This window comes from Bos mutus, chromosome 27 (assembly GCF_027580195.1).
Source record: "Bos mutus isolate GX-2022 chromosome 27, NWIPB_WYAK_1.1, whole genome shotgun sequence".
NCBI classification, from domain to species: Eukaryota; Metazoa; Chordata; class Mammalia; order Artiodactyla; family Bovidae; genus Bos; species Bos mutus.
In genome coordinates this window covers 8,606,416-8,619,231 of record NC_091643.1, presented here as the reverse complement: position 1 = coordinate 8,619,231, position 12,816 = coordinate 8,606,416, and positions in this window count along the sequence as shown.

Sequence of the window (12,816 nt, the reverse complement as noted above, 5' to 3'; positions counted from 1 at the left end):
AGCCTACTGCACTGAAACGTGCTTAGACCTCAGCCCAGAGCCCGGCAATATTACTGCTCAGCCGAGGATACAAATATCACTGCTGAGAGAGAACAAGGTATCTAACTAACATTTGCAGGACAGGGAACCAGAAAGGGGAAAGATGCATCTGTCTAGAACCCCAGGTGTCTGCAGCCTCTGAATGTGTATTCCTCTGCACATGATTGACAGCAACCTGACTGGGGAAAGAACCACCAAAAAAGAGCAAGTGAGACTATTCCCAGAGCTCTCATATGAGTGGAAACGGTCTGTTTCCAGAAGCTAGAATGGAAGGCTTTCAACACTGTCAGCTTTGGGTATCATCTTAGTATTGAGGCTGTACTTACCCTTTATTGGGGGTTAGGAGAGAGATTTGATGCGATAATGGCTGAAATACTCCCAAATTGAATGAAAAGTATAAATCCACAAATTCAAGGGGTTAACGAACACCAAGCACAATAAACAAAATCATAACCACACCAAGGCACGTTACGCTAAAGTTACTGAAAAATCAATGGTAAAGAGAAAAAACATTTACCAGAGGAATAAAAGACACATTATATAGAAAGTGAAAGTCGTGTCACTTTCGGACTCAGTCGTGTCCAGCTCTTTGTGACCCCCATACAGTCCATGGAATTGTCCAGGCCAGAATACTGGGGTGGGTAGCCTTTCCCTTCTCCAGGGTTCCCAACCCAGGGATTGAACCCAGGTCTCCCGCATTGCAGGCGGATTCTTTACGGAAGCCCACATTATATACAAAGCTACACAGAATTACATTAGACTTATTAGAAACTATATAACCGAGAAAGAGAAAAAAACCTTTAGAATATTGAAAGATTAAAAATCGACCTGAAATTCCTCATTCAGAAAAAAAGTCTTTCAGGAATGAGGGCAAAATAGCGAGTTTCTCAGACACGAAAAGGCTAAGACAGTTTATCGCTACTGACCTGAACTGCCAGAAATGTGGAAAACATTTCTGCAGAAGGAAGAGGAAAGGGTATATCCTTTATTAGATGGAAATGTCGGTTTGTAGAAAGATAGTAGTAGTAGCAGAAATGAGAAAAGTGTGGATAAGACTAAATTTTTTTAAAAATATATGATTGATTTTAAGGCAAATTAAAGACAATACGCATGGAGTTTAAAGCGTGGGTAGAATGAAGTGGGTGATGGGGCTGTCCGGGAGGTGGAAGTAGCCGTCCCGAGGATTTACGCTGCACATACATCCCTGCATAATGTTTGCAGGCGCTGGGGTAAGCGGAAGATGCATATTATAAATTCTAGAGCGGCCCCTACAAGCAATGATAATAAATCTGAGGTATAGTTACTAGGCCAATACTAGAAATAAAATGGAGTCACAAAATTATTCAGTCCAGAAGATAGGGAAAGAAGAAAAAAGGAGCAAAGAACAGATGAGACAAATAGAAAACTTTTGCAAAATGATAGATTTAAATTCAACCATATTGGCAATTAAATATATATGGTATAAACATCCAAGTAAAAGGTACAGATAATCAAATGGGATAAAACTATGAGCCAAATATGTAGTGTCTATAAGGAGGAAATTTTTAATACAAAGACAAATTAGTAATAAAGAATGAGAAAAGATAGACCAGGCAAACATTAATCAACAGAATACTGGAGGGACTTCCCTGGTGGAGCAGTGGTTAAGACTTTGCTTCCAAAGCAGGGTGTGTGGGTTCAATCCCTGGTTGGGAAGTTAAGATCCCACATGCCTTGTGGTCAGAAGTCCAAAACTTAAGACAGAAGCGATACTTTAACAAATTCATTAAGATTTGAAAAAGAACACTGGGATGGACGTATTAATATTAAAAAGGTGATATTAGAATGAGGTTTATTACCAGGAATAAAAATGGATATTTTAGAATGATAAAAGGGTCAATTCATCAAGAGTATTTAACAGTCATAAATGCAAATGAAACTAATTGCAGACCTTCGAAATACTGAAGCAAAAACGGAGAAAACAAAAAGAGACAAATCTACAATTCGAGTTAAAATTTCAACAGTCCCATATCAATTAATTAAAAACGTCAGTAGATGGAGAAGGAAATGGCAACCCACTCCAGTGTTCTTGCTTGGAGAATCCCAGGGACGGGGGAGCCTGGTGGGCTGCCATCTATGGGGTCGCACAGAGTTGGACATGACTGAAGTGACCTAGCAGCAACAGCAGCATATATATAGGAAGGAGAATACATAATAGTTTTCTGGTCTGTAGAAATCAACTGTCACAGTGATACTCTTAAAGGAAATGTTCTACCTTAATGTGAATATTAACCCTGTTTATATTATATATTTAAATAAAATAACTTTTTCCTTTTCATTTGAAGTCATGTTTTCTAGGCATCAAGTAAGCATAGAAAATAAAATTATTTTAATAAACTAATGTAACCCATACTTTAAAAGGGATATTATATTCATAAACAGAGGTCATGCAATGTGATTTTGAATTGTATTAAAGTAATATTTAACATTGTGTGAATCAGGAATGCCATAATTTATAAATGATGTAATCAACTGAGACTATGTGTAAATCAATTATTTAATATCATTTTGGGGTTATAACATGTTTGTATAAGATTAGTTCATTAAATAAAATGACTTATAAAAAAGAAAAAGTCAGTAGAAAGAAAATGAATAATGATACAGAATACGTGAGAAATAATGTCAACTAACAAATTTATAAAACATTGTACCCAACAACAGAAGAATCCGCATTCTCACGAGTGTACACAAAATATTCTGGGTCATAATAGACTATATTCTGGGTCATAAAACTAATTTTACTATATTTAAGATGATTGAAATTGTACCCAACGTGATCTCTGATAAAATGAAATTAAACTGGATATTAATTACAGAACTGTATCTGGAAAATCAGCAAATGTTTGCCAATCAAGCAACACATGGGTCAACCGGGAAATTAAAAGAGAAATTAGAAAGTGTTTTATTGAATAAAAATGAAAAGAAACATATCAAAATGTGCAGCTAAATCAGTGCTTGGACATTAGAGCACTAAACAGTTATATTAGAAGCATGGAAACATCTCAGATCAACTAATCAAGCTTCTACATTTAGAAATTAGAGAAAGAAAAGCAAATAAAAACCCCATAGTAAATGGAAGGGAGGAAGTAATAACAAGTTGCAATCAATGAAATGACAAGCAGGAAGGCAAAAGAAAAAATCAATGAAACTAAAAGATGGTTTGCTGTGAAGATTAATGAAATCAATTAAACTCTAAGGAGACTGGCCAGGAAAGCAAAAAGATAAGACATGAATTAACAATATAAAGAGTGAAAGATCCAGGAATTTCCTGGTTGTCCAGTGGCTAGGACTCTGTGCTTCTGCTGCGGGAGGCACAAGTTCAATCCCTGGTTGGGGAACTAAGATCCCACATGCTGTGCAGCACGGCCAAAATAGATTAAAGATAAAAGAATCAAAGATCCTACACACGGTAAAAGAATAAGGAATAATATGAACAACCTTACACCAAAACATTGAACAACTTAAATGGAAAAATTCCTTGAATGACATAATCTACTAAAGGATATACAAGAAGAAATAATCAAATAATCCTACATCTATCAAAGGATTGGAGCTTATAGTTTTAAAACCTTCCACAAAGATACTTCAGGCATTGTTCTCACTGGTAAATCCTACCAAACACTTAATAAATTGATAAAACCAGTTCTACATAAATTCTTCCAGAAAATTGTAGGAGAATATTTCCCAACTTATTTTCTCAGGTCAGCATTATTGATTCCAATACTAGACAAGAGCATTACTAAAAAAAGAGAGTGTCCTTCATGAATGTGGATGCGCAGATGCAAATTTCTTTCAAAAGCTTTAGCAAATGGAATCTGACTATGCATAAAACAGTGCTAAGTTGCTTCCGTTGTGTCCGACTCTTCAACTCCATGGGCTGTAGCCTGCCAGACTTCTCTGTCCATGGGATTTCCCAGGCAAGAAAACTGGAGTGGGTAGCCTTTTCCTTCTCCAGGGGATCTTTCTGACCCAAGGATTGAAATCCCCTGAAATGTGCATTTGAAAATGGTTGAAATTGGGGATTCTTTGCTGGTCCAGAGGTTAGGACCCTGCACTTTCACTGTTCTGGGCCTGGGTTTGATCCCTGGTTGAGGAATTAAGATCCCATAAGCCATGTGGCCCGGAGAGCATGACCCCCCAAAAAAGATGATTAAGATGGTGAATTTTATGTTATGTGTATATTATTACAGTTAAACATAAATTTTATTTTTTTATTTATTTTTAATTAGAGGCTAATTACAATGAATTACATTGACATGAATCAGCCACGGGTGTCCATGTGTTCCCCATCCTGAACCCCCCTCCCACCTCTCTCCCCACCCCATCCCTCAGGTCATCCCAGTGCACCAGCCCTGAGCACCCTGTATCATGCATCGAACCTGGACTGGCGATCTGCTTCAGATACATGTTTCAATGCTATTCTGTCAAATCATCCCACCCTCGCCTTCTCCCACAGAGTCCAAAAGACTGTTCTATACATCTGTGTCTCTTTTGCTGTCTCGCATATAGGGTCATCGTTACCATCTTTATAAATTCCATATATATGCGTTGGTATACTGTATTGGTGTAAAAGATAAATTTTATTTCTACATACCAGCAACAATTAGAGATGAAAATATATATAGTTATATCAAAATATGAAATATTTAGGAGTAAATCTGACAATGTGCAAGATATGTTTATTGAATACAAAATACTGCCAAGAATATTAAAGAAACCCTAAGAAAATAGAAAGATACATATTCTGGATTGGAAAACTCAATATTGTTAAGATGTCAGTTATCCCCAGATTGATTTATAGATTCAGTGCACTTGAACTCATAATCCGAGCAGGATTCATTTCTACAACCTGACAAGCAGATCCTAAAATTCTCTTGGAACTACAAAAGATGTAGAAGTGCCATACAACTTTGAAAATGAACAGAGTTGAAGGTGTTTTACTATCTGACTTTATGACTTTCCAGGTTTTCTCCACAACACACATCAGTACTGACAGCTACCATAGTATCACATCGGTCTGTTGTGAGAGTTTAAAAGTTGCTATAGTCATAGCACTAAAGTAGTCTGCATTATATAATAAGCCCACTTGTTAGTATTGTTATTACTGTGGTATTTTAACATGCATTTTCCCTGAGCACTAGTGAGACCAACCTTTTTAAAAAAAATACATTTATTGGCCATTTGAGTTTTCTGTGAAGTATTTTGTTCTAATCTTTTACCTATTTTTCTATTGCATTACTTGCATCTCTATTAATTCTTATTTTCCAGGTCCTGCTACATGTCAGTTATATATGTTGTATATTGTTTCCCTTAGTTTTTAATCTTGTCATTTCACTTTTCTTAGTGGTGTCTCTAGATGAACAGAAGTTCCTATTATAAAGTTTTTATGTATATGTGTGTATATATATATTTATATAAATTACATAAATCTTTTCTTTTTATCATTGGTGTGGTGATAGTTTTCTCCCTTGTCTTTCTTCTAATCTTGCAAAAGAAATACTTTCAAATTGAGAATATTTGCTGTAGTTTTTGAAGATACTCTTAATAAGAATGAGGAGCTTCCCTTCGATTTCCACATTGCTAAGAGTCTTTGTTGCCAAATGCTGGATTTTGTCAAATGTCTGTTCTGCAACTAATGACATTGTCATTAATTTTTTTCCTTTAACCTGTGAAGGCAATGAATGGCAGTGGCTGTTTTTCTAATGTTAAATCCACTTTGCATCCTGGAACAGATTCAACTTGGTCATGATATATTACCTTTTTATAAATAGCAGTATTTACGTGCATAAGTAAATTGTTTAGGATTTGTGTGATTATGTCCACAAGTGAATCCGATCTATCATTTTCCTGCCTTGAATTCTTCTTTCGTATTTTGATATCAAAGTTGTGCCTGTCTCATGAAACAAGAAAGGATAGTTGCTTTTCTATTCTCTAGATAGTTTTTTGTAAGGTAAAATTATTTGTTCTTTAAACATTTGGAAAAATTCACCAGTAAAAAAAATTCACCAGTAAAACCATCCAGAACTTGTTTTTCTTTGTGGAAAAATGTTTGCATACTGAGTATATATATGTATATCCCATATGCCATGGCTAAAGGCTGGTACAACCAAATCAGATCAGATCAGATCAGTCGCTCAGTAGTATCCGACTCTTTGTGACCCCATGAATCGCAGCACACCAGGCCTCCCTGTCCATCACCAACTCCCGGAGTTAACTCAGACTCACGTCCATCGAGTCAGTGATGCCATCCAGCCATCTCATCCTCTGTCGTCCCCTTCTCCTCTTGCCCCCAATCCCTCCCAGCATCAGAGTCTTTTCCAATGAGTCAACTCTTCGCATGAGGTGGCCAAAGTACTGGAGTTTCAGCTTTAGCATCAGTCCTTCCAAAGAAATCCCAGGGCTGATCTCCTTCAGAATGGACCGGTTGGATCTCCTTGCAGTCCAAGGGACTCTCAAGAGTCTTCTCCAACACCACAGTTCAAAAGCATCAATTCTTTGGCGCTCAGCCTTCTTCACAGTCCAACTCTCACATCCATACATGACCACTGGAAAAACCATAGCCTTGACTAGATGAAACTTTGTTGGCAAAGTAATGTCTCTGCTTTTGAATATGCTAGATAGCTTGGTCATAACTTTCCTTCCAAGGAGCAAGTGTCTTTTAATTTCATGGCTGCAGTCACCATCTGCAGTGATTTTGGAGCCCAGAAAAATAAAGTCTGACACTGTTTCCACTGTTTCCCCATCTATTTCCCATGAAGTGATGGGACCAGATGCCATGATCTTCGTTTTCTGAATGTTGAGCTTTAAGCCAACTTTTTCACCCTCCACTTTCACTTTCATCAAGAGGCTTCTTAGTTCCTCTTCACTTTCTGCCATAAGGGTGGTATCATCTGCATATCTGAGGTTATTGATATTTCTCCAGGCAATCTTGATTCCAGCTTGTGTTTCTTCCAGTCCAGCATTTCTCGTGATGTACTCTACATATAAGTTAAATAAGCAGGATGACAGTATACAGCCTTGACGTACTCCTTTTCTTATTTGGAACCAGTCAGTTGTTCCATGTCCAGTTCTAACTGTTGCTTCCTGACCTGCATACAAATTTCTCAAGAGGCAGGTCAGGTGGTCTGGTATTCCCATCTCTTTCAGAATTTTCCACAGTTTATTGTGATCCACACAGTCAAAGGCTTTGGCATAGTCAATAAAGCAGAAATAGATGTTTTTCTGGAACTCTCTTGCTTTTTCCATGATCCAACAGATGTTGGCAATTTGATCTCTGGTTCCTCTGCCTTTTCTAAAACCAGCTTGAACATCAGGAAGTTCACGGTTCACGTATTGCTAAAGCCTGGCTTGGAGAATTTTGAGCATTACTTTATAAATAGATACAAAAAGAAGTAATATCAATTGGGAGTATTATGACAGTATGCGTTCTGGAAATCCCCAGATGATGGTGTTAGAAGGACAACAAAGAAAATGAATCCGAGACTTCCCTGGTGGCCCACTGGCTAAGAGTCAGCTGCCAATGCAGGGGACACAGGTTTGATCCCTGGTCTGCAAAGATCCTACGTGCCACTGGGCAACTCAGCCCGTGCGCTGCAGCTGCCGAAGCCCACGCGCGGTGAGAAGCCCACGCACTGCAGCTGGAGAGTAGCCCCTGCTCGCCGCAACTAGAGAAAACCTGAGCCAGAAGCAAAGACCCTGCACAGTCAAAAATAACTAACAATTTTTTTTAAGAAATGCAAATTCAGAATAAGTATCCATCTTGTTAGGGTGGATTCCTGCCCCGCTTTGTAACTGAGGATGTCCCAGGGTATGTAATCAACCTACTACCAAGTGGCAACTGGTATCCTTGGGAGGTGGTACCATACTGAGAGGCTAAGGATTGTTACCACTGGCATGCCAGGCAATCAGCAGTGGCAATTAGCCCATGATACACAAGGCTGGCTCTGATGAGGGCAAGTCCTTATTGATGAGGTTTTGCACAGCTTCTGTCTTGACACCATTACTGCTTTATTCACAAGCAAGCACTGAAAGGGTCAGAAAAGGAAGTTGACCAGCATTTGCAAAGTGAGTTGTCTTGCTAAACTGATTTTTATGAGCCTTCACAGTGGAGGACGTTGGTAAGCATTGCATCCTTTTGGCCCAAAGCTCCTTGCCAGCAAGCTCTCCACCATGGTCATTCCAACTCACTGGTCATCCAGTCAAGACACTAGCCTTTGCCCAGGAATGCATGTAGGGTCTTAGTTCAGGCTAATCTCTTCTGCTGGATAGGGCAGACGCGGAGATGTGTTGCTTAATGTTCAACCCCTGGGAGGATTGTTCTGCCTCCTTGACCTTTAAGACAACGCTGAGAGGGGCTCCGTCACAAGCACCATCTCTCAGGCAGGCTCAAAATAGTTTCTCCTCAGTCAGTGACACAACAGTGTCCACAGTCAAGCAGGGACCAGAGTGTAACATGAGCAGACATACAACAAACATGATCCATGTGCTCTCACAACAATTATCTTTCAGGACCTGTTCAGGCATAGTCCTTATTATACATGCATATTCCTTTTTTTGATGTAGCACCTCTGGGCAGGAGTAATGTAACAGCTAATTGGACCACCTAAAGCCTTTGACTGTGTAGATCACAGTAAACTGGAAAATTCTGTAAGAGATGGGAATACCAGACCACCTGACCTGCCTCTTGAGAAACCTATATGCAGGTCAGGAAACAACATTTAGAACTGGACATGGAACAACAGACTGACTGGTTCCAAATAGGAAAAGGAGTACGTCAAGGCTGTATACTGTCACCCTGCTTATTTAACTTATATGCAGAGTACATCATGAGAAATGCTGGGCTGGAGGAAGCACAAGCTGGAATCAAGATTGCCAGGAGAAATATCTATAACCTCAGATATGCAGATGACACCACCCTTATGGCAGAAAGTGAAGAGGAACTAAAAAGCCTCTTGACGAAAGTGAAAGGAGAGTGAAAAAGTTGGCTTAAAGCTCAACATTCAGAAAACTAAGATCATGGCATCTGGTCCCATCACTTCATGGGAAATAGATGGGGAAACAGTGTCAGACTTTATTTTGGGGGGCTCCAAAATCAATGCAATGGCACCCTACTCCAGTACTCTTGCCTGGAAAATCCCATGGACGGAGGAGCCTGGAAGGCTGCAGTCCATGGGGTCGCTGAGGGTCGGACACTACTGAGCAACTTCACTTTCACTTTTCCCTTTCATGCATTGGAGAAGGAAATGGCAACCCACTCCAGTGTTCTTGCCTGGAGAATCCCAGGGAGGAGCCTGGTGGGCTGCACAGAGTCCGACACGAGTGAAGCGACTTAGCAGCAGCAGCAGCAGCAAAATCACTGCAGATGGTGATTGCAGCTGTGAAATAAAAAGACGCTTACTTCTTGGAAGGAAAGTTATGACCAACCTAGATAGCATATTCAAAAGCAGAGATATTACTTTGCCAACAAAGGTCTGTCTAGTCAAGACTATGGTTTTTCCAGTGGTCATGTATGAATGTGAGAGTTGGACTGTGAAGAAAGCTGAGTGCCGAGGAATTGATGCTTTTGAACTGTGGTGTTGGAGAAGACTCTTGAGAGTCCCTTGGACTGCAAGGAGATCCAACCAGTCCACCCTAAAGGAGACCAGTCCTGGGTGTTCATTGGAAGGACTGATGCTGAGGCTAAAACTCCAATACTTTGGCCACCTCATGTGAAGAGTTGACTCATTGGAAAAGACCCTGATGCTGGGAGGGATTGGGGGCAGGAGGAGAAGGGGACAACAGAAGATTTGATGGCTGGATGGCATCACCGACTCGATGGTCGTGAGTTTAAGTGAACTCCTGGAGTTGGTGATAGGCAGGGAGGCCTGGCATGCTGCGATTCATGGGGTCACAAAGAGTCCGACACGACTGAGCAACTGAACTGAACAACTGAACTGAACTGAACACCTGGTCCATGTAAGGCAGCGTAGGTTACATGCTGTCTAACGGCCCAGTTGCAAACCCAAAGCTGTTTCTTTTTTTAAAGAAAAATTTAAATTTTACGATAAAAACATAATTTTAAAGAAGAGCTGTTTCTTAAACAAAAAAACAAGCACTTTGCTTGCTCTAAGAATTTGAGACATTTCCTTGTGCCTGCGCATTACTTGTTACTAAGTTAGTTGCTCTATGTTTCCAGACACTTTGATGAGGAAAGGCTGGGAGTCGAAACCATCAGTTTCAAGTGCCTGGTTCTCCTCCTGATGTAGTTAGGACCTCTGCAGGCCAGGATGCTTTTTAGTATTCCAGTCCTTCATGATCTGGCTTTGTCTGCTTCTGGAAACTCATCTCCTGATTTCTGTTACTTTCGTCCTTCCTCCAACCACATGGAGCTACTTGGGCATTTAAAAATGGACTTGGGGACTTCCCTGGTGATCCAGTGGTTAAGATTCCGAGCAGAGGTTAAGACTGCAGTGGGAGTAGGTTCAATCCCTGGTCAGGGAACTAAGATTCTACATGCCACATAGCACAGCCAAGATAAATAAATAAAATGGATTTTAGAAGGACCATTGAAATTCCTTCAGAAAAAAATTGTTTTAAATTAGTTTGCCAGTGTTGATAAACCCTTGGTTAAGGAAAATAAAAGGTTTGAGCAAAATGCCAGTGATTTTGCTTACTGTCTTTTGAAAGAAACTTTTTGTTGTGAAATATATAAAACAAGCACTATAATAGAAGAATCATATTAAAAACGTGTGCAATTTACAGAATAATGATAGGATGAACATCAACAGCACATCTCTCCCTCTGTCTCCCCTCCCACACACGTATGCACACACACACACACACCCCTAAACACACTCAGGTTAATAAATAGAACATACAGTGTACTTTCAATGTTTCCTCCATTTCCTCCTCCCCAAACTCCACGTGAATACTCTTACTGCCTCTACGTTTCCTCTTTCTGGACCTTCTATTACTTAGGTTTTGGACTCATTGGACAGATCCTGTTACTTACTCACTTACTTTAATTTTCTATCTCTTTTGTCTTTTTTCCTCCATTTTGGGGGAAATTTCTAAAACTAATTTTCCAATACTTTTGTGAGCTCATTCCCACTAATGTGTATTCAGTTTCTAAGAGCTGTTTTTTATTTTCTTAATGTTCCTCTTCATAGCATCCCTTTCTTGTTTCATGAATGTAGCACTAACTTTATCTCTCTGAGGATATGAATAAGTCCCCTCCCCCAGGTTTGTTTTCTCCTTGCATGCTCTCTGATTCTCCAACTTGTGTGCTTTTTTGTTTGTTTCTTGATTTTGTATCTTGCCTCTTTTATTCAGGATTAAATTCTGGTTATTCATACCCAGCCAGAATACTCCAAAAGTGATATATCCTTCTCAGGGTATCATATTTAGAGGTACGTGAATTCCACTTGTCCCTCATTTACGAAGTTCATTTTTTAAAGACAACTTTGTTGAAATATAATTCACATACTGATTAATTTACCCATTTAAAGTGTACAATTCAACAACCACAGAAATAATTACAAAGTATACAGTTCAACAGTTTTAATTCTCATGTCATCCAAATTATCAATTTTTTTCTTTTATTGCTTACACCTTTGACATTATATCTAAGAAACCATTATTCCTTCATCCAAAGTCATGAAGATTTATTCCTATGTTTCATTGTAAGAATTTTATCATTTTGGCTTTTACATTAAGGTGTTTGATCCGTCTGGGTTATTTTTTGTGTACAGTGTGAACTAGGGGTTCAGCTATATTCTTTTGCATGCAGATATCCAGTTTTCCTAGTACATTTGGTTGAAAAGACAATTAAATTGTTATAGCTCTCATCCAAATTCAATAAATATAAGGCTTTCTTTATGGACTGTCAACCCTACTCAATGGACCTATAAACTATTACTATACCGTCTTGATTATGGAAGTTTCATAATAAGTTTTGAAGTTGGAAATTATGAGTCTTCCAACTTTGTTCTTCTTTTTGAAGATTATTTTGATTCTTACAGGTCCTTTGACTTCTATGTGTTTTTTAGTATCAGTTTGTCGATTTCCATAACGAATCCAGGTGGAATTTTGACCAGATTAAGTTGAATCTGCAGAGCAATGTGGAGAGTATTGCCATCTTAACAATATTAAGCCTTTCTATCTGTGAACATGGAAAGTCTTTCCATTTATGAGATTTTATTACATATCTTTCAACAATGTTTCATGGTTTTCAACATACATCTTCTTTTGTTAAACTTCTGTATAAGTATTTTGTTCTTTTTGATGGTATTATTGAATGGAATTGTTAATTACATTTTTTGCAATGCTCATTGCTATTTATAAAAATACAATTTATGTTTATATATTGATCTTGTATCCTGCAAACTTGCTGACCCCATGTATTACCTCTCATAGTTTTTAATTCCTTAGTATTTTCTATATACAAGGTCATGTCATCTGTTTTACTTCTTCTCCAGCCTGGCTGCCTTTTATTTCTTTGATGTCTGATTGCCCTAGCGAGAAACTCTAATACAGTGTGAAATAGATGTGGTGAGAACAGACATCCTTGTCTTGCTGCTGATGTTAGTGGGAGGCATTCAGGTTTTAAGCTTTAAGTGTGATAGCTGTGGGTTTTTATGGGTGTGCTTTACCAGGCTGAGGAAGTTCCTTTCTACTCTTATTTTGTTGAGCATTTTTATCATGAAAGGTATTAGATTCTGTCAGAGTCTTTATCTGCATCTGTTGGGATGATCAAATGGT